General features: G+C 34.5%; 1 protein-coding gene across 1 annotated transcript in view; it reads right to left on the reverse strand.

The window, feature by feature from the left end:
• Window positions 1-466, reverse strand: part of LOC137009051 (ALK and LTK ligand 2a-like) — a 5,419-nt gene extending 4,953 nt beyond the window's left edge. The window contains exon 1 of the mRNA XM_067370939.1: window positions 28-466. The gene's annotated coding sequence lies outside the window, so the exon portion shown is untranslated. The remainder of the gene's footprint in view (window positions 1-27) is intronic.
• Window positions 467-24,570: the final 24,104 nt, after the last annotated feature.

Below are 24,570 nucleotides of genomic sequence, written 5' to 3' on the forward strand. Positions count from 1 at the left end.
GGTCATAAATGCCTCCAGTAAACCTACCTGAGGACGGTTCTCTCAATCGGCACAGCCTGAGGCGATTGAGCGCGCGCTGTGTTTTATTGAGTCTCGAGCGTCCGGTGCCTATATAACCCCACGCAATGCTCGCAAATCGAGCTGGGAAAGAGAGAGAGCGCTATCCTTTAAAGCGAATCGTCCTTTATTATACTCAAGCGTGGGAAGTTTGAGTGGTCAGACTCCCTTCTGATGTTTCCGTGACTTGAGAAAACTCCAGTGAAAGCTCCTCGTGGACACTGAGCGCGCGCGCCGCTCGTCTTGAACGTCTCGAAACATTCGCCGTCGATTCTCGCCAATTTATTGAGTCTCCCAGACGGAAGGAGTAGTCCCTCGTGGGCTTACATCGCCGTGTCTTTAATTAGAAACTCGTTACACATACGCTGCACATCTTCATATTCCCGTTCCTCACATGAAGCATCCCATGGACATTTTTTCTTGCCCACTATCTCATTAGAGCACTTAGAAAGCTGTGCTTGCAGGAAGAGATGTTGCTTTACCAGGAACTGTCCCCACCATTGCACAGACTGGAACTCCTATAGTGCCTGAAAGTCAGGTTTTTCCCCTCATACACCACCATAGATCACCATTTCATCCTTTTGTGTCTCCAGAGGATTGATTCGAGTTACAGATCGATGCCTGGAAGTGGCTGCAGCTGATGTAATTATTCTGTGTAATGGTAATGATAGCACAAGAGAAACAGTCAGCCAAACAGACCAGAGAAAAGTGAGTTGGGATTAGTTTGTGTTTGCTTTCGTTCATACCACTCCCTCAAAGAAAAAGAGAACATAGAGCAATTTGGCTCCCATCCCGGTCACGAATTGTGATCTGTGCATGGGCGGACTCAACAAAGGTAGGCAGCCAGCCGTCTAGGGCCCCTAGAAGTCCATTAGACCAACACCTAACACCATAAGTGTTCAGTGTCTTACACAAAATTAAACTTGAACATTGAGGAGAACAAGTTGAGGGAAATCCATGTTTATATGAGGAGGGCCCTGTTTGCCTAAGGCCTCTGAATCTGTGTGCTTTTTATAACAACATTATCCAGTTAAAAACTTTGTTGAAACTTATTGTCTTCTACTGTTTTGGACTGTTTACATGGAAACAGCTTAATGTGTGTGGTTATCTTATCAGTGAAGTGAAGTGCTCATAAAGGCAGGTACACATGATAAAATGATTACACTACAGATATCATAAAACCCTTCTTTGTACAGTGAGACCTAAAGATTGACTGTCAACCTGGTTGAAGAGCTAGACTGCATAGTCTCTGAAAGGTTGTTCAGACCTCATGAATTGTAGACTTAAGAGCAATAGTTTACCAAAAAATCTAACATTTTGCGTGGTTTTCATGTGCAAGGTTTAATGCACATCCCCAAATGATATTTGAGAAGTATGGCAGAAATTACAAACAATAATGTAGCTTTAAACACTTTAATGTGAATAACTGATAACAATAAGCATAAGTATTAAATAAAATAGAATAAAATCTGATGGGTCCTGCAGCAACATCTGGGAAAAAAAGGTCCTTTTAGCGATTTTCATGGAAATGATTAAATAAATGGAAAATGTTTGACTTGCAATAAAAATATGTTACTGTAAAATTACATATACAGAGGATGTTGCATGAAAGCAGTTAATGCAACAAAATCTAATATTATTTTTGCGGTTTTCATGTGCCAAGTTTTAATATGCACATCCACAAATGATATTTGAGAAGTATGGCAGAAATAACAAACAATAATGTAGCTTTAAACATTTTAACGTACATAACTGATTACAAGAAGCATGAGCATCAAATAAAATATCATAAAATCTGACTGGTCATGCAGCAACATCTGGGAAAAAGGTCCTTTTAGTGGTTTTCACTGAAAATGATTAAATAAATGGACAATGTTTGATTTGCAGTAACAATATGTTACTGTAAAATTACTTGTATTTTCATTACATATACAGAGGATGTCAGGCTCCAAAAATCAACATAAAAGCAGTTCATGCAATAAAATCTAATATTATTTTTGTGGTTTTCATGTGCCAAGTTTAAATATGCACATCCGCAAATGATATTTGACAAGTATGGCAGAAATAACAAACAATAATGTAGCTTTAAACTCTTTAATGTGAATAACTGATAACAATAAGCATAAGTATTAAATAAAATAGAATAAAATCTGATGGGTCCTGCAGCAACATCTGGGAAAAAAGGTCCTTTTAGCGATTTTCACTGAAAATGATTTAAAAAATATAAAATGTTTGATTTGCAGTAACAATATGTTACTGTAAAATTACATATACAGAGGATGTCGCATGAAAGCAGTTCATGCAACAAAATCTAATATTATTTTTGCGGTTTTCATGTGCCAAGTTTTAATATGCACATCTGCAAATGATATTTGAGAAGTATGGCAGAAATAACAAACAATAAAGTAGCTTTAAACTCTTTAATGTGAATAACTGATAACAATAAGCATAAGTATCAAATAAAATAGAATAAAATCTGATGGGTCATGCAGCAACATCTGGGAAAAAAAGGTCCTTTTATCGATTTTCACTGAAAATGATTAAATAAATGGAAAATGTTTTATTTGCAGTAACAATATGTTACTGTAAAATTACATATACAGAGGATGTCAGGCTCCAAAAATCAACATAAAAGCAGTTCATGCAACAAAATCTAATATTATATTTGCAGTTTTCATGTGCCAAGTTTTAATATGCACATCCACAAATGATATTTGAGAAGTATGGCAGAAATAACAAACAATAATGTAGCTTTAAACTCTTTAATGTGAATAACTGATAACAATAAGCATAAGTATCAAATAAAATAGAATAAAATCTGATGGGTCATGCAGCAACATCTGGGAAAAAAAGGTCCTTTTATCGATTTTCACTGAAAATGATTAAATAAATGGAAAATGTTTTATTTGCAGTAACAATATGTTACTGTAAAATTACATATACAGAGGATGTCAGGCTCCAAAAATCAACATAAAAGCAGTTCATGCAACAAAATCTAATATTATATTTGCAGTTTTCATGTGCCAAGTTTTAATATGCACATCCACAAATGATATTTGAGAAGTATGGCAGAAATAACAAACAATAATGTAGCTTTAAACATTTTAACGTACATAACTGATTACAAGAAGCATGAGTATCAAATAAAATATCATAAAATCTGATTGGTCATGCAGCAACATCTGGGAAAAAGGTCCTTTTAGTGGTTTTCACTGAAAATGATTAAATAAATGGAAAATATTTGATTTGCAGTAACAATATGTTACTGTAAAATTACTTGTATTTTCATTACATATACAGAGGATGTCAGGCTCCAAAAATCAACATAAAAGCAGTTCATGCAACAAAATCTAATATTATTTTTGTGGTTTTCATGTGCCAAGTTTAAATATGCACATCCGCAAATGATATTTGAGAAGTATGGCAGAAATAACAAACAATAATGTAGCTTTAAACTCTTTAATGTGAATAACTGATAACAATAAGCATAAGTATTCAATAAAATAGAATAAAATCTGATGGGTCCTGCAGCAACATCTGGGGAAAAAAAGGTCCTTTTAGCGATTTTCACTGAAAATGATTTAAAAAATATAAAATGTTTGATTTGCAGTAACAATATGTTACTGTAAAATTACATATACAGAGGATGTTGCATGAAAGCAGTTCATGCAACAAAATCTAATATTATTTTTGCGGTTTTCATGTGCCAAGTTTTAATATGCACATCTGCAAATGATATTTGAGAAGTATGGCAGAAATAACAAACAATAATGTAGCTTTAAACACTTTAATGTTAATAACTGATTACAAGAAGCATGAGTATCAAATAAAATATCATAAAATGTGATGGGTCATGCAGCAACATCTGGGAAAAAGGTCCTTTTAGTGGTTTTCACTGAAGATGATGAAAATTAAAATAAATGGAAGATATTTGACTTGCAGTAACAATATGTTACTGTAAAATTACTTGTATTTTCATTACATATACAGAGGATGTCAGGCTCCAAAAATTAACATAAAAGCAGTGCATGCAATAAAATCTAAAATTATTTTTGCGGTTTTCATTTGCCAAGTTTTAATATGCACATCCGCAAATGATATTTGAGAAGTACAGCAGAAATTGTAGCATTAAAGACTTTAATGTACATAACTGATAACAATAAGCATGAGTATTAAATAAAATATCATAAAATGTGATGGGTCATGCAGCAACATCTGACATAATTTTAACTATGTTACTATAAAACTATATGTATTTTCCCATTAAATATAATTTTTCAGTATGTTATAAGATAAATTACAGTAAAAATTAATTAACACGTTTTTAACACTAGAGATTTTTTATTTTCATTTTTTGGGGGAAGTATTTTAAGCTGCTGTAGGGAGTGCTGTTTTATATAGAAACCTTATATAGAAACTTCAATTAAATTACAAATTAGTAAGTTAGGAACAGGGCGTGATGGAAATATCTTTGAATCTCAACTCTTCTCGACCTATATCAAATAATGAAAATAAACCTTGAGAAAACTGTAAAAATCTGTAAATGTATAATTCAAAGAACTCCCTCCTAAATCATTGAAGAGTTTTGAAGGGCAAACTCCTTACCAGGCCCCATCAGAATAGACTTTACTGTAAACAAACAACACATGTAAGGGAAATGAGTTCATCTGAATTGAAATTATGGCATTCTTACATGACATATTTTGCATAACTTTGGTTGCACTGCAGAACACCATACATTTCTTTTTTTCTCATTCTGAAATTTCACAACATTCTCAGTATTAAACGTGCAGATCTCATTCTTGCAGTTGAAATAAGGCGTTGTCGATGGTCAATCTCATAACAGAGAGTTTCACCATTTGAGTTTTCTCTTCATTGCATCCTCATTCACCTTTTCCGACTGTTGGAGTCTTTCTCAGACTGCCCATCTGGTTTGTCTATTTATCTTGCTTTGTCCTCTCAAATCTGAAATGGACAAAAAGTTTCTTCTGCTAGCATTTGGATGCTGAAGTATTTTTTTATGTGACCACTTGGGGATTCTTTAGGTCCAATAAATTTCTTTTATTGTGTTCTTTTATTTCACGTTGGCTGAACTTCTTGTTGAAGTCCATAGAATTGTACTTCTCTGCAATCTCCATGACTCTGCTGGCAAAATTGACATAAATTTCTGTGGCTGCCATATTAATAGCTGTTGTTTTTAGGTAACATTAATATGACAAGCTAACCACCCCTTCCTATATTTTTCTTTTCTTCGAGGAAGGCAACTGCATGAATAGAAAATAGTCAAAGTTAAACTGGCAGACAATCTGTTTTTTAATTTTGGCTTTGTTTCTCTCTCTTTCCCTGTTACTTAGCCCTACACCTCTAGGAAGCTCTTTGACAAAGAATTTACAAGACAAATTAGGCTATATTTAGGTTAAATGGATGTTGGTGAAGATGTGTGGGTTTTTGTTGGCTAATTTGTTTGTTTCCTCACTGAGAGAAAATGAGCCTTTTGTAACCAAGGTAAAGTACTCTGGCATCAAAACAACACTTGTCCCTCAAGCAAGATGGATTATTACATTTCATTGCATTTGATTGATACTATAATTAGCTGGAGACTGTCTATAATAGACTAAACGTTATTGAAGATATATACAAACATAAATACAATATGTCCAAATAAACAGCAATATCAATAACTACATTTACATGCACCCTCATAATGCGATTATAATGAGATTTAGGCAAAAATATGATTAAACTTTAAGTCATGTGATGCAATTAACCCTTTCCCCACCAGTGTCTTTTAAAGAAAACTTGCCAGACAGTGGACAGTATCCGGACATACTATATCAAAAGAACTATATCTGCTTTTAAACAAACATCAACAACAAAAACATTTTATTCTAGCACTTATGCATTTTTTATTAACATTTGAATGTGGGTTAGTTTCATTAAAAAAGTAACATTTTGAACAACAAGCTGCTTTTGTAAAAGATTACATCCTGATCAGATTCAGAACGTCCATCAACACCCCCAAAGCTTGCGAAATCCTATACCTCTTCATGGGTTCAACATTTTATTCAGTAAAGTTAGGCAGTTTTGATTTAAATGTTGTTTAATGTTTGATGAACATATGTGCATACGAAATGTTTCTTTCACTTGTTTCTGCTTCTTCCTTGTCTGTGTTTTGATCCAGAGATTCTGTACTTCTTCAGAAGATGCGTAATAGTGACCCCTACTGTACAACAGCGAAAACATGGATTGCCAGAAATTTCCGTCAATAGCGGGGAAGTGTTGTGACATAATTGAAGGAAAATTCTGTATATACACTCTAAAAAATGCTGGGTTAAAAAGAACCCAAGTTGGGTTGAAAATGGACAAACCCAGCAAATGGGTTGTTTTAACCCAGCGGTAGGGTTAAATGTTTGCCCAACCGGCTGGGTAGTTTTATTTAACCCAACTATTGTTTAAAAATTACTGTATTGCTTAATTAAAATTAACCCAAAGTAAGTTGGAAATTAACATTTATTAATTTTCAATGAATATTTATTAAATAATAAACATTTATTAAATTGTTTATTAATAAATTTATATTAATAAACTGTTAAACTATTAAATTTATATAAATAAAATATTAAAGCTTATTAATAAACATTCACCTTTTGTCTATTATTGTTGTCCCTAATTGCATCTGGTATTTAATTTCCCAACTATTTTGGGTTCATTTTAATCCAGCCATATAGCAATTTTTAAACAATAGCTGGTTTAAATAAAACTACCCAGCAGGTTGGGCAAACATTTAACCCAACCGCTGGGTTAAAACAACCCAAATGCTGGGTTTGTCCATTTTCAACCCAACTTGGGTTGTTTTTAACCCAGCATTTTTTAGAGTGTATATATACAAGGCTTGACATTAACTTTTTTGCTCACCAGCCACTATGTCTAGTGGTTTTTCTAAGTTACTAGCCATTTTCTCTGTCCACAATTTTGACATCGATACCATGGGGAAAAACTGCCATATAGATATTTTTAATATAATCTCATAGTTTGGCAGCAGGTATATTAGGCTACTGTCACTTTAAGACCTGACGCATGGATCCATTATACTGTTACACATTTTTTAACTGTTTACTTACATTACTTGACAAGCATTTTGACATTATTTGTGCTTATTTGACAGTTTAAGCGCAATAAGCAGCGAAAAGGAACTCAATTTAATACTGAGAGGCGGCTTTATGTACATGCACTTTGGGTGTACAAAATCTGTGGGAATGAGTAAAATTATGCGCAATGCGCTTAATCCCATGCCGGAATTCAAGCCCTGTAACACCAACAATATCATATGTCATCTGGAGCAAATAACCAGTGAGTGAGGGGAGGCGGGTTTGTGTGTCAACTCGCTGTCGGTGAGACGATAGAGTGAGAATGTGCAGCTGGTTTAGTGTATCTGTTCTGTGGAAAATGAGTATTGAAAGTGTTTCAGATATTTCAGTATCCATATGTATTGAAAAATCTAGATTAAATCTAAATTTATATAAAACTCAACCCGCCAAAGTGGCTAGAAGGAGTGGCTTACAATTTTGCATATTACAATTGCGGTCTTATTTAAAAATGGATTTAAACTATGTGCAAAGTGCCGATAGGTGTGGCTCCTCGAGAACGCAGGTGTATTAAACACAGAGGTGTTTAAAGTATTTGTGAAAGGCATGCGTGATCCTGCTGATTATTTACATGCATTTTGAAATTGTCATGTGGCATAGAATCACAAATTATGAGTGATTATGTGTCAGAAGAGTCTTTTGTAAGACTTGAGTTTTAATAATCCAGCAGATAAACAGATTGAAGGATTGTTGAATGATGTCACACTGTCAGTTTGGCCTTTATCTGTGAACTGTTTTCACGCAGATCTGTGGTGCCGAGTGACAAAATGAAAGACGTGCTGTTTGCAGTTGCAACAGGTTTTTTTGTAACATAGTTCAAACAACCCTGCCAAAAGCTTTGTATAAATGTGTGTGTGTGTCTGTATGCACGTTTCCAGCGAGACTTAGCGTCAGGGGAGGGCAAAACACATTCCCCATCAAAAAGAAAATAGTTATGATATGAAATGATGGAGCCGAGTGTAGAGGTCTTGTTTACATACACTCGCTGAGCTGTTGTTGTAAGACTGGGAAACAGCAGCCACGCCGTGCATGGGAAGCTTCTGGACGTGTCGGGGATATTTCGCTCTGTTTCTAAAAAGTTTGTGAAGGTTAAGTTAGGACAACAGCTACAAGCCAAAATCAGCAAGCAAGAGAGAAGAGTTTCAGATAGACACCTGTGGAGGAGAGGTGTTGAAGATGAGCAGATCTCAGGCGTATCAGTCTCTCTCTCACTCTCTGTTCATCTTTCAGGAATATGGTAGAGAAAGGGCCTGAAATGATGAAAAACATGATTCAATTTTTGTTGTTTTTTCAACAAACGGTCAGTTATAAAAAGCTGTTATAAAAATTTCGGGGCATTAAAATAATAAATAAAATAGAAATATATATATATAATAATATAATTTTATAATTAATTTATATACTTGTAATAATTAAAATTTTATTTAGATAATTTTCATGTTCAAAAAAAAAAAAAAAAAATTAAGTTCAAATTGTATATAAATAACAGATTAAAATTTTATATATAAATACATAACTTTTTATATAAATATATATATATATATATATATATATATATATATATAATTTATTTTTATATAACATTTATATATATATATATATATATATATATATATATATATATATATATATATATATAAATTGTGGACAATAAAATTCTATATAAATAACAGAACAAAAATATTATATAATGTAACATATGGATAAGTAAATATAATAAATATATGGCCATTGTGTGCATTTACAGTAGGTATGAATTGTCAGAATGCAGTCTTGTTAAATATGCATTTTTAAAATAACCAAAATATTTAATAACATTAAATGTTGAGTGATTCTCTGCAGGTTCAGCTGAGCGATTGACTGATGATTGTGGAACACCAAGATGTTGTGCAAGAATCAACACACTGAGCTGCGGGAATGTTAGTCAACGGATAACCAGTATAATGAAAAAGAATGAAGAAAACACATATCAAAATCCCAAATGCTGTCAGAAGAAAATGTGCAGGAATCTGCTGAACTGGGTCACTTGCTTTTCAGCAAGCAAATGCTCTCTTGCATGTTGGGAGTTACATATAAACACAAATCCGTTTGTAAACGCGACAGCATTTAAATCTATATACAGCTATATATAATGTCTTTTTTACATTATTTTTGGTCCTGTGGCACAGGGAGAAAAGTGTAAAGAGAACAGGAAACAATAAGAGATTGAGCAAGACTGGGATCAGTAAATCTCACAAGCTAACTCAAGACAATAAGTCAAGTGAACTTTATTTATATCGCTTTATACAATACAAATAGTTTCAAAGCAGCTTTACTGTGATAAACAGGAAATTAATGATCAATGATGAAAACAGGATTAGATTTTGCTGTAAAGCAGCTCTAAAAAAAGACAATAGTGTCATTATTCAGCAGAAGCCAGTTTAGTGTTGATTCTGTTCAGTTCAATTACTGTCGACGTTGCAAAATTCATCAATTATGAAACAAAGTCGGAAAAGTGTGGTAAACAAAAAATAAACCGCAACATAGAGGTCGATTATTCAAAACAAAAGTGTAGCTTGATGACGCCTTGATTTTGTGGAATCATGGGAGGTGTTGTCTTCACGTCTACAGCCGGTGGAAAGAATCCGACGAGACTCGGGCACAAATCATGTTCATGAATGAGATTATTAACATTACTGTAGTATGAAGAGGAGCATGGCCATACGAGCAGAAACGAGCCCGATGGAGCGATTGATAATGAGAGACAAGCGCAACACACGTCTCGAGACCAGTGGAGCTTTTATTATGCCACAGACGAACACTTCTGCTTCTTCCGGTCATGTGTATGTGGAGTTAAGCAGTTCTGTTTTATCATATTAGATACATTTGTATGTTGAAAGTTGTTATAATGCTACTTTGTGTTCACTCAGCGGCTGCTTTGAGACTCTTGTTGCACACTGCAGTAAGCTAGATCGATATTAGGCAAAGTAAAACATGGTACTCGTGAACAGTTGCTCACCTGTCTAATAAAACACATGATATATTAACACATGATATAAATTGAGGGTAACGTGGGGATATCATTGATAAGCGACGCACACATGTGTCTGTGTCCTGGTTAAAACTGCATATTTCTTTGGATTTAAACATTCTTGGAAACATTTTGGACAATGCAAGTACACAAGTCAACAAAACATATAATACTGCTCTAGTGGTTTTTGGATATTTGAATCCAAAAATCATACATATTGTGCCTTTAAACCGCACATATCTTAAAAATAACGGATATTCCCCTTTTCTTATTTTTAAGAGTGTGTATCTATTTCAGTTTAATCATGTCATGCTAAGTGACTGTTAATAAGTTAAAAACATGGATGCATTTTTTGTTGCTTTTTCAACAAATGGTCAGTCAGTGGTATAACAGAGTTGCTAAATATGAGCATTTTGGACATTTTATAATATATTTTTACTAATTTGAATATTATTACACATCAAACTTATATGCATTTAAACATTTTAAACATGCATATTTAAAATAGCCAATAACATAAATTGCAATACAATATAAATACTTATAAAAGGTTCTCACATCCTTTCTTATAATATGTTTTTGTTTATTTGTTTTTTTGTTCTGGATGTCTGAATCATATTTTGAATTAGCTTTTAGTTTTTATATTTTAAGTTTTCATGTTTTTGTAATTTAGTTTTGTGATTTTGTCAGTTTTTTTTAAATTTCGCTATTTATATTTAATTTATTTTTATTTCAGTTTTAGTTTTTTGTATAGCTTACATTTTCAACTAATAATTCTATTTTATTTTATTTCAGATTTATTACGATTAACAGAAATATTTTAATAGTTTTAGTTTGTTTTAGTTAACAATAAAGAAGAATAAAAAGTTCTTTGAGGATGTCAAAATGAAATTTCAAAATTCAAGCCAATATTTATTTGCTACATGGAAACAATTTTACTGCTTTTCATTTGACATGACCACCTGTCATACAGCGATGACTTGTCAAGCTGTAAAACCTTTTTGCTCTTATTGGAAACTTTTTTTTTTCTTATTGGAAAATTAGAGTGTGTATGTATAATGACTTTTATCACGTCATGCCAAATGACTGTTAATGAGTTGAATCGTATGAGATACGAGTACTTTGAAGTCAAACCGTGGACACTAGCCTCTATAGCGTGTGTGTGGGCATGCGTGTGCTTATTTGTTTAATTTTCATTGTGTGCGGTATTTGTGATTGCACGTCTGGTATGCCTGCGAGTGCACATGTGCATCTCGGTAATGACCTAAACCATTTGATCTGATGTATCTGTGCTCCTTGCTGTTGGACTCATTACTATCAATAGTGATGAGATCATCTGACTCGTCTCGGCATAATTTGTGTGCGGGATTCATCTTCCACACCCACTGTCACGGCTCTGTTTCTCTTCCTGAGCAAATGTCCTCTGATAGAACTAATGATAATGTCCTATGACCACCATTTAGGCTATCAGGAGAGGAGTGGCTGACGTCCGAGTGGTTGTGGGTGTGTCGGTGGTTGTAGTTATTAGTGTGTTGGTGGTCCTCATACGTGTGCGTGAGTTTGCCGGGTGAGGAAATGGAGGCAGAAACAGAAAGAGAGCTCTGTGATCCATTTCTGATGAGGCACATCTGGTTGAGGTGAGAACGTCTCTTGTGTCACAATCTTTGGTTTGATTATAGCCAATTAGATGGCTAAATAAAAAGCCTCTGCAATTGCTCTTGTTTTTTTGCATAATAACAAAGAATTAAAAGAACAAAAACATGTAGAAGTGCTTGTTTCTCCACAGCCACAAGCCACAGTCCTGATGGAGGGTTAAACATTTACTGTAACACCAATCAAATGCTCATTCAGACACAAGTTGAGGTCTTCATCATTCTATAATTCATCATTCTGCCTAATTTTGTACTATTAAAACTGTCTGTCTCTATTAAAACTGACAGTCACCTTTCTGTCTGACCTCCAATGCTTTGTTTTCAGTTGTGTTTGCTAAGGGAAGTAATAAACTTCAGCGTGTAACTAGTCCTACAATTGCTACGAACATGAATTATACCTAAAATCCTTTGGCTTTATTAAGGACATATGTGCTGTTACTTTTCAAATTGATCTAGGGGACGATAAAGTTGACGAAAATCCCTTAGACTTACAATACCATTTAAAAGTTTGGGGTCGGTAAGAGTTTTAATGTTTTTGAAAGAAGTCTCTAACCAAATGCTAACCAAAACTGCTTTTATTTGATTAAAAATACAGTAAAAACAGTAACATTGTGAAAAATTATTACAATTTTTTTTATTTTTTTATAGCCTATATATTCACAGTATGGCCAAAAAAAGTGGTTGTTTGGATAAAATAGGCAAATACTTAAGAGTCTATGACTGGATCATTATTACAGTGATTATTACGTTTCTACCATGTTATATGTTTGCTTAAACAACCATGTATGAAGACATATCATGGCCATATTCCAGGATGGCAATGTCAAGATTCACCAGGCTCAAATTGTGAAAGAATAGTTGGGAGGGAGCATGAAGAATCCAGTCTTAAAGAGGAGTCCAGACCTTAAATTCATTGAAAGTCTTTGGGATGTGCTGGAGTAGACTTTACAGAGTGCTCACCTCTTGCATTGTCAATACAAGATTCTGACCAAAAGGGGGGGTGAAAATCGTGTCCTGGTGGGTAAAATTCACGTTTTTGGTAAAACTCGCATTCCAGGCGATAAATATCATGTTATTTGGGGTCGCTTCAACCCACAGACATGAAAAACAACCTGCGGCAACACTGTTAAAGTGGCCCAATTCCGCTGGAAAACCACGGACATGGCAACACTGCCCATGAGTGAGCCTTGGAATCATTCATTCAAACGATTCCTTTAAAAAACAATTTATTCACAAATGAAACAAGCTGCTGTATTTATGAATGAGTAATTGAATCATTCATTCAGTTGATTCATTGATGAACAAATTAATAATTCACTCCACTGATTTATTCATTCGAATAACGAATCATTCAGGAACGAAACACTGTGTTTTGAAGTATTTGGCAAATTGTGTCTCAAATATAAGTTACTCAGTAGTAATTTGTTTGTTTAATTGACTGTTGTATAACAGCAGTGAAAGCCACTTTATGCCTTCGGCCGAAAGGATGGAAACGAATGACGCTGCATCATTTAAACATAATTCTGGTTGGTCAATTCACTAATGAAGTTAATGTTGCCAGCTTCCTCGTTCATGTTTGTGCAGTGATTAAAATTCACCTAGCTATATTTTTTATGCATTATATGCATTTGAATTGTGTATGTTAATTTGATCACATTGGGCCAAAAGTAATCTGATCGGATTCCGGCTTTCGGATTGGATCAAATCATGAAAATGGGTTGTTCAAAAGGAAAAAAGGATTAGATCACAAAATCCAATCCTAGTTTTAATCTGGATCAAACCTTCAGTTTGTGTTGTTCAAAACTTGTCAGTAGGATTTGGATAACTTTGATCCAAAAAAACAGGATTATCCTGATCCCAACAGGGGGTAGGATTTCAAGGTGGATTCCTGGAGGAAAATGTAGTAAAACTTTAAAACTGGTCAAGAAATACAACATTTATATCATGTAATATACATACAAATTTTTTTATTTTGCTCTTGATTAGTTTAACTGTTAAATAAATTAGAAGTAGTAATTAACCTACATATTTAGCCTTTCGGTAACCTACTGTAAAGTAAAAAAAGATTTTGGTGCCATAAAACAATCCCCAAACAGCTGTAAATATCCAACAAAATGTTATATTTAATTCAAAACCCATATTCTTTCTATCATCATGTCCCTTTAGGGGCTCCGTAGAGCACTGGTAATCCAGATTTTGGTAATCTGGAAAAGTGTGTATCCAATCCAATTATTCTTTGAAAAACCAGCACAAAAGTAAGATGGATTACCTGATCCTGGATAGCAAAACATGGGATTTCCAAATCCAGATCATTCTGATCCAGATTAAACTTTTTGAACAACTGGCCCATTGAATTCATTTTTAAAGAGGCCTAGCCTCCCTTCTCTGACAGAGCACCGATGCGTGCTTGGACAACCTTGGAAAGCCAGAATATTGATAGCGTCTCCCCCTCTTCTCATGTGACATCAGGAGTGAGATGTTGTCTAAAGGTTAAGTGAATGACTTCAAAGTGTACTTAAGTCAGTCTGCATTTCCCAAATCTGGTTCAGGAAGACCCCCTAAAAATGTTGCTTCGTCCTGACTCACATTCTACGCTAACTAGTTGACAAATGTGTCTGGAGCAGAAACATTCTGTTGGGATAATCTGACTCTGAGTTTGAGTCATTGGATCCACACAGTACAGACAAGATTTCTTGTAATGATTGAAATTTATTACATGCACATTCACCTCCCTAATAGCAAATGCACCATATTAGAAATATATATCACTATGAAATGAATATACAACAAAAATGTCAACTGAAGGTCAGGAAAATCTAATAGATGTTCAAAGAGCAACGGACAAGTTCTTTTTGATGTTTTTGGTATGTTTTCAACCAGCCATTATGAGTAATATTAAATATGATAGCATTATAGGCTTAGTTTTGTATTTGCTATAGTAATCTTTGGCTGTAAAGATGACTAAAGCCAATGCCATTGAATGTATTTAAATTCAACCAAGTGTAAATGAACATCTTTGGACTGAACAGAAACTGGGATTCCCCCTTAAGTGAACATTTCTAACAATCATCCAACCATGAGCGTGAAATTGTAGCTAAGCACAGATCTTATAATCATATGAGGAGCTTCAGTTGTCCTTGATAATCCCAATGATTCACAAATGTGGTTTGCAGTGTACAGCAGAGGCGGCTATTTTTGTAAGGGAGAGCATCTTGAATCACTTTTAACTATGCAAAAACACACAAATGAATGACATGTTTTTACAATTGAACTAAAGCTGAGCTGTTTTACCTAAATGCAAATCAAGCCGAATTGTGCAAAAGGCAACAGCACATGACATTAAGAGTATCAAGACTACCATCCTCCTGCCAGAACACATGGCTGTATTTTTGTAAGGCTAAAAATGGAAAGAAATTTGAATCCATAATATAGTCTAAAATTAAATCACGCACCTCTTCAGAACTGGGACCTATCAGGCTTTGTGCATTAGATTCCTGCAGCTCAAACAATAGAATATGGTGCTAACAATGCGGTGGTTGTCGTTGTCCATATCATTCTAAACCCGTAAGACTTTCATTCATCTTCGAAACACAAATGAAAATCTTTTTGATGAAACCTGAGAGATTTCTGTCCTTCTATTGACAGTTTACGCAACCTACACTTCGAAAAGTTCATAAAGAGGCAGCCGAGATATGGAGCCTTTGGAGCAGCTTTCCAATTGAGAAGCACCCATAAAGACAGTCACTTATTGTCGCCACCTACTGTTGTAACGATATAACCTGCAGAAAAAAGTGCCTCCATCCACATCCATCCATCAAAAACGTATGATAATAAAGGCCTTCTAAAGTGAATTGAAAAAAAAAAATCCATATTTAACAAGTTATGAAGTTAAATATTTAGTTTTCACCAGACCACCTTCTGTATTCAAGTTACGAAAAATCCTAAGATGGAAGGCGGAAGGCGGTCTGGCGGAAGCTAGATATTTTACTTCACAATCACAATTTTTTTTTTCACAATCGCTTCAGAAGGCCTTTATTAACCCCCTGGGCCCATTTTTTCAAAAGTAATCCACTAGGATTTTGGATAACGGATTGGATCAAATCTTGAAAATATGTTTTTCAAAAGAAAAAACGGATTACATAATCAGATTAGATCACGTAATCCAATCTTGGTTTTGATCCGGATCAAACCTTTAGTTTGGGTTTTTCAGAACTTTTTTGTAGGATTTGGATTACTTTGATCCAAAAAAACAGGATTATCCTGATCCCAACAGGGGGTAGGATTTAAAGGTGGATTCCAGGAGGAAAATGTAGTAAAACTTTAAAACTAGTCAAAAAATACATTTTTTATCATGTAATATACATACACATTTTTATCTTGCTCTTGATTAGTTTAACTGTTAAAGTGATATATTAAATGCAGACATTAGTCTACATATTTAGCCTTTCTGTAACCTACTCTAAAGTAAAAAGAAATTTTGGTGCCATAAAACAATCCCTAAACAGCTGTAAATATCCAACAAAAATATATTTAATTCAAAACCCATATTCTTTCTATCAACTTGTCCCTTTAGGGCCTCCGTAGAGCACTGGAAATCCAGATTTGGTGATCCTGAAAAGTTCCTATCAGATTGATCCAATCCGATGTTGCTTTAAAAAACTGGCTTTACTGGATTACGTGATCACGGATCGCAAAAAAAGGATTACTAAATCCGGATCAATTTTATCCGGATTAAACCTTTTGAAAAACCGGGCCCTGGAGCCATGTGGAGTACACGTTTATGATGGATGGATGTGGATGGAGGCACTTTCTTCAGCTCATACTCGTTGGAATCGCTCACCACCGTTCTAAAGCTTGAATGCGTCAGGATATTTATTACTCAGAAAGAAGAAAGTCATATACACTTAGGATGGCTTGAGGGTGAGTAAAGCTGGGGTAATTTTCATTTGAAAGTGAACTAATCCTTTGAACAAAAACATCATATAACCCACATGAACAGTCATCATAGCTCATAATCCAAAATTTTGCCCCCACTTGAACATGTGACTGTGGTTATGTAGATAACAACTACATTTTGTTCACTATTCCAAAAAAGTGGCTGAGGACTTTTCTTCATTGTGCCATGAGAGGGGATGTGAGATAATAAAGTGACAGCATGAGTCAGGATCTCACCTCATTTTGGCACCGGCTGAGAACAAGGTTAATTCAAACTTCTCAAACTTCTCTTCCCTAAACGCCCACTCAACATAGACAAACTCTGATCCAAGACCAGCTTTCCATTATAAAATTATAAAATAACCACTCTAGCCAAGATAGATAACTGATCTCAGATCAGTACTAAAGCCTAGCCACCACCAAAACCCACACCATTCACTTATGTTCTCTATCTATAGGTGTCAGTGCCTTTAGACCTAATGGTCATCTCTCTTTCTACAGTTGGTCATCTTTGCCTAATAAGCTGAATGTGACAAGCTGACAACATTTTTTTTTCTTTTCATGTCCTATGATAATTTTAAAGCACATGGGGCCACAAACCTGAAATAATTAGTGTACTTTTCTACTTCCCACTAGGACTGGATACATTCTAAACCTGTTAGTGCTTACTAAGGCAGGATAAAGCAAAATAATTAAGTTAAAATAAAATAAAATAAAATGTGCTACTGAACAAGTGTAGTCAGATTCCCAAATGAATGACTCAGATCGGTCCTTTTTAGTGAATCAATTATACAGTAGCTACAGTTCACAAGTAACTTTGCATGTCTTAAATCAGTGTAGTAACCATAGACTGTAAAAAAAGATGGACCACGCGACGCCGCTTCCTTCCATTGTATTGAACTGAAGCCAAAATGGGCTGATGAATGGGCGCTGACACGTTACGCAATACATCAAAAAAAAAAAAATTTGCAGGCATGCGCAGAAGGAATCGTCAGTTGAGCCGGAGGCGGAGTCGCGATATCAAACTTCCGCCCAGACGACTGCGTCATCATTCATGTATTTTAAATAGACTATAAAAATTATACACAATTTAAAAGTCTACCTATAAAATAATAGGCTATTCTGTTTCTAGAGCAATAATATTTTTGAAACAGCAAATTCAGTAGATAAAATCAATATAATATGCCACTAGAAACAACTCTAAATCGTCAGAAACGGTCCTGCCATTTTAAATCAAGTTCAACTAACGTTACAGGAGATCGATTGCTGTAATGAGAGTAGGCTATCATTAGTTTTGTCCTGCTAATTATTATTTTATACCCATAAAAATAATAAGTAACTGCCAGATAACGATCACTTGCTTTTTCCCGACATGGTTAACATTAGGTGTGTTATCTTAACTAATAACATTTATTAATTAGCTTATAACGCCCACATTTGATGTTACAGAAAAAAAGTTCAGTGATCCATCAGATCCTGTAGGTCGGTTAGTACAGTTTACTGCTGAACAACTAATTTTGTTGGTGTTAAATAACAAAGAAATCGAAAATTAACAGTTAGTTAATACATCTTCAATCTCCCATCGAAGCTCCGACAGTCCTCAGACAAGCTGTCAATCAACTTCGAATCATGACGACACGCCCCGTTTTTATAGCATCAAATTGCTAGCTAAAATCTAAATCATCACAAAAACGACCAATTGAATATATATCAGTGTGATAACAACTACCTTAAATGACCAAAACCATCTTTCAGAAAGTTTTATTTGAAGCAGAATTTATTTTTAAGTTTTCACTGAAGTCTCATTCGACTGCATTGAGAGGGCGGGGTTTATGACCTGTACTGCATCCAGCCTCCAGGGGGCGATCAAAGAGCCCGTGGCTTCACTTTTCAGAACGTATGAGACACACCCGGTAGTAGCTGAGTGGTTGTTCAACATGTAGTTAAAGATACATATTATACACACCTCTAAAAGACTGTGCAAACATTTTTCAAGAATTGTTTTAAAAGTATTTACTTTTACTATCATTTGAAAATGGAAATAAATTGCATTTCTTTTTACTAAATGAATTATGAATCCTGAATTGCTAAGAGGAAATAGAAAATTTTAAGGTACACTATGTAACTTTTGGCCCTCTAGTGGTTAAAAAACAAAACAAAATTGGTTGTGCTTTGGCTCTGCTTGACTGTGGATGAATATAACTCTTTGTACTTTACAATGAACTCTGTTAGAGAGCTACATATGGCAATTTATCTGTTCAGTAAAATACCTTACTCACCTATTGAGTAATAAAAACACCATCTCCACATCACTTTTACAACATTTCAAATCTTTAAGTTCTCGCCATCTCTGAAAGCCAAGCCAATGTTGATTCTTGTTTTATTACAAGCTCTGTCACGTTCTCTTTTTGCCAGCAGACTTTCTTCTGTTTCTCGCTCAACCTTTCTCGCTCATTGTGTGACAACTAAAATATGTCACTTCCACACCATACAAGTAGCCAGAGCAACTTTTTTTTTTGTCTATTTACAGATATGAAGAGACACGTACGGGTAAGTGCCATATGTATGCAACTTCCCGTGAAAACCTTTCTGACAGGTCTAAAATATAACCAGTGTTAATTATGTTAACGAATAATTTTCGCCATAATTTTCGCCAAAAACATTTTTTCATGGACGAAAACGAGACGATGACTAAATAAAAATGCGTTTTAAATTACTAAAACTATGACTAAAATCTACTCTAATTTTCGCCAACGAATAAAAACAAGACGAAAATTATAGAGAGGGACGATTTGAGAAGATATCCAGTCAGGACTGCTGTATGTGGGATGGTTTATAATTATTATTTTTTTTCTTGGTCATTATTGTTATTTTGTTTACACAACAAACTGTATTTAATTTAATTTAATTTCTATTTAATTCATAGTAAACCATTTCTAACTATAAATAACTATTCTACCACAGGAAAAGCCTAAGAACTTTATTTGACACATTATTCAATATATTTTACAAGTATAAGGGTTATTATAGTTAAACCTAAAAACATTAAAAAAATCTTCATTACTTGATATAAACATTAACTGAAATAAAAAAAAATAAATATATAAAAAATGTAAACTTATTTTTATTTAATCTAGTTTCCAAGCTTTGGCTTAACCTGATGTACTAAAATGACAGAAATTATAAAACTATAATGACATTTAAAAGCAAAAACTAAAAGACATAAACACAAAAAAATACTAAAACATTTAAGAAAAATTACAATGAAAGCAGAAAAACTAAAAATCAAGTCTAATCAAATTTGTTTAACAAAACCTATAATAGTACCTCAATGATAAGTGTGTCAGTCCCTGACAAGTACTGAACTGAGCTTTTTTCTTGACTTTTTGCACTTAAACGGTCAAAAAACATCCGTTTTGGCGAGTAAAGTACAGTTGGTTGTCTTAAGTGAGCATAAACAGTTTGGAGAATATCAGATGTATATCACTGTATTGGATCTGTGTACTGTTAGAGAAATGCTTACTTAATCCATTACAATTTAACTAAATTAGATTGTAGTCAACTAAAATCTTATGATAGTCAACTAAAAGACTATGACTAAAACTAAATCAAAATTTGCTGTCAAAATTAACACTGATATAAACACATAATAGGATTACCATAATGAATTAGGGTAAGACAAAACACGTTTTGGAAGAAGGATTGATGATATATTGACTATTTAAATGTTGCTAATTTTGAACAAAAAAAAAAAATGACATGGTGTACATTTAAATTCTCTAAAAGCTCTCAGAAGTCCAGAACAAATTAGCAACCAACCACAACAAACTATATGGTTTCAGATGCCATGGAGGTTTGATGTTTTCTTTACACTATAGGCCTACAGAAGCTGAGCTGTATGACTGATCAAATTCAGTCTAAAACCGGCTGATTGATCAAGTCATTCATCATACACTCTATCTGATTCATTCTCAGAGAGAATTGCTTCATCCAATCCGACTGTTTCTTTCCTCTCCCACGCTATTTCATCCAATCCGACTTCATCAGCCTACAGTCTAATTCACAATTCCATTCATTAAAGCTGCAAAGTAGATAGAAGACTTTGAGACACAGAAATAGAAAGATAATATCTGACATTCTGACATTATCATTATCTGCCCAGAAAATCTTCATCTTTGAAAAGGAGGCGGGGTGTAGAGCGAGAGAGAGGAGTCATTCGTAATGCCCTGTCTGCGGCTCAAGTTAGTTTCTCTGCGTATGTGTGGATTTATCCAGACCTGTTCCATTTCACCCTGTTAGTTATTAATGAACTCCGTCCATCATCACCATGGCGACAGCACTAACAATCAGAAAACTAAATCAGGGCCTAAAGAAAGCTCCTCTTTGAGTATTTCTAAGCATGTGTTATTAAGTTGAACCTATAAACCTTCATAGTGTACTCTGTAACTTTGACCCTGGCCCTCTCACTCTGACTGCAGCAAGATAACAGAAAATATTTAGGAATGCTTCAATCATACTCCTACTGTCATGTGTTGTGTGTGTTGCCAGCAGGGGCTGCAGAAGGTGAACTAAAATCATCCTCTATATTTATAGCAGCTATAAAACCCATAACCCTACTGGTAACAAATGTTAGCATGTAACTCATCTGATTTTGTATGCACATTTGTTTGCTTTAAAGACATGAATGATAATGAAAATCAGACTGACAAGCATAGGAAGGAAGGAAGGAAGGAAGGAAGGAAGGAAGGAAGGAAGGAAGGAAGGAAGGAAGGAAGGAAGGAAGGAAGGAAGGAAGGAAGGAAGGAGTCTTATACATTTCCATTCAAAAGTTTGGAATAATGATTTTTCAAAATTTCACAGTAAAATATGTTGTGAAATATTATTAAATTTTAAAATTACTGTTTTCTATTTGAATATATTTTAAAATGTAATTTATTCCTGTGATCAAAGCTGAATTTTCAGCATCATTACTCCAGTCAGTGTCTCATGATCTTTCAGAAATCATTCTAATATGCTGATTTGCTGCTTAAGAAACATTTATTATTATTATCAATGTTGAACACTGTTTTTGCGACTCAATATTTTTTGTGGAAACTATAATTTTTTTTTTTTTAATCGTTTTGTTCAGCAAAGGTTTGTTTATTGTTTGTTCATTTAAAAAAAAAAATCTTACCCTAAACTTTTGATTTGTAGTGTATTTTTAATGCCGCTACTTTATGTTGCTTGAAAACTTCATTCTGATCTGTTTATCTGTTTATCTTCTAACAACAGAAGAAGTAAAGTCGATCTATAAAGTTTTAATAATTGTTCTGAAGTATAGCAGGGTCCACACCACAGCTAACGAAAACAAAACAAAGGGACAATATCACTTTCAGAGTGATTTATTCCAGCTGATGAATGATAAAAACATTAAAGGTGTCCTATAATGCCCCTTTTCACAAGATGTAATATAAGTCTCTGGTGTCCCCAGAATGTGTCTGTGAAGTTTCAGCTCAAAATACTCCACAGATCATTTATTATAGCTTGTCAAATTCTCTTTGGGTGTGAGCAAAAACACAGTTTTTGTGTGTCCCTTTAAATGCAATTGAGCTGCTGCTCATGACCACTTTCCAGAAGAGGGTGGAGCTTTAACAGCTCGTGCTTCAGTTGCTCAACAACAACAAAGCTGGAGAATCTCACACAGCCAAAATGAGGATTGTCAGTAACGGTGTTCAGCCTTACATTGGTCAAACCGGAGTCGACACTGATGGAGAGACTCAGGAAGAAGTTACAACTTTTAGAAAGACACTGGAGATTTCTGAACGGTTAGTGGATAAATTTACATAGTTGCTGTGGAGTTGATTCAACTCATCCACTAGCATGTGCCGTCATGTTCATCTTTTGTGCAAATCCAGCATTGAAATGACCCTCGTTTGTGAAGCAGTCCGGCGTAAAATGACGGCATGGTAACTACAAAACTCTTCCTCTTCTCTAAAGCAGCCCAACATGGCCTCCTACCCTTTGTTGTGTGTTCTTGGGGGGCAGGGTTTATGTAAATTTTGGGGTTTGTGATGTCACTAACCTGGGAAGAAGCTCATTGTAGTCCCTACCAGCCATTTGTTGTAGTCCTTAAAAAGCGATTTCTGTAAAAGAAAATATCTCCCTTTGCATTGTACTTTGAGCGTCGTAACTTTGCAGATGTTGTTTATTCTCAAACAGCAACATTACACGCTAACTAAAGTTAAAAAAAGTGAAATCATAATCAAGGACCCATTTAACAGCCAATCATAATCAACCTGGCTTTAAAGTCACCTTAAAAGCAAAATTGGCAATTCTTATTTTTTTGTGGAATATTGCAGTATTTATTATAAATGATTTATCTGTGCACATCATTATTTTTTTAAATTCATGTACCTTCATAATCTTCAACCAAAATAACTTCCCCTTCCTCTTGCAGCAACATCTCTTCTTTTCTCTGATGATGTGCCCTCCCTACATTTTTCTTGGTCAAAAGCCATTTCACTCGGATATACGTCACAATAAGGAAGAAAAGACAATCACAACTCCCGTTTCATGCCAACTTTAAAGAGCTCAAGCATTTTAAAGTGCCGTTGTTGTGGATGCTAAAATAGTTATCACTATCGTTCTTAACTATATCGGAACTTATTTTGTATCTGAAATGCAAGTTACATTAATGTCTTGTTTATTGAACTGTTCTATAGCTGTTGCTTGTGATGTTTCTTAAATATAGCCTATAGTAAACATTGGAAACATTTTTAGACAGAGAGTTTTACTTTTATTTTCTTGCCAAAGATAGAAATAATGTGTTAACATTAGTTCAGTATAAAAACAAAACAATTTCATGGAACTTCCCCACTATGAGTTTAAAACAAACATGTGTATGTGTGCATCGCTGCATGTGAATGTTTTTATATCGGTAAGTACTGTGCTGAGTTGGGGCTTCCCCCATGTCATTTAAGCACTATCACAGCTGATCCAGCCAAACCACACTCAGCCTGCTTTCGCTCGCACACTACCTCCTGCACGCATGCACACTATGATCAAATAAATGCTCACTACCTTATACAGAAACTATAACAGCTTTTAGGGCCAGAACAACCAACACTGGTGATGAAATCATACATATTACAATCAATTTAGCTGTTGTGATGATGCTGTTTGAGTTGATGACTAAGATCAAACTGACTAGTGACATCACAGAGATTCTGTTGAAAGAGACCGTGAGTGACTAACACGGCAGCCTTTGATGATGATTTTCATAATTGTCAGCATAATTTACGCCACTCAATGTCCAAGTACTGTCTGTGTTCAAAGTGTTCCTTAGTAAGTGCCACCTTATATATGAAGGTTTATACAGCCATCTGCTTGGGATTTGGTTTTGATTTTATGTTCCGTCGGTCTGGCTGATACTGTGAGCTCTTATTGACTGATGTTTCTGATCTGACCACATTAACAGTAATAATAGTTTGATAATAATAATAATTCACAAGGACATCACCTGCTACATACACACATGTTGGTCTGCCTATCATTATGAGGACATTCCATAGGCGTAATGGCTTTTATACTGGACAAACTGTATATTCTATCCTCTACACTAACCCTAGACCTAAACCTAAGAAAACTTTCTGCATTTTTAAATTTTTAATAAAATTTTGTTTAGTTTGTTTTTTAAGCCATTTTAATTACGAGGACTCAGGAAATGTCCTCATAAACCACGTTTACATTGTAATACCAGTGTAATACCCATGTTATTATACAAATTTGTGTC

The sequence above is a fragment of the Chanodichthys erythropterus genome, chromosome 20 (assembly GCF_024489055.1).
Source record: "Chanodichthys erythropterus isolate Z2021 chromosome 20, ASM2448905v1, whole genome shotgun sequence".
In the NCBI taxonomy this organism is placed as follows: domain Eukaryota; kingdom Metazoa; phylum Chordata; class Actinopteri; order Cypriniformes; family Xenocyprididae; genus Chanodichthys; species Chanodichthys erythropterus.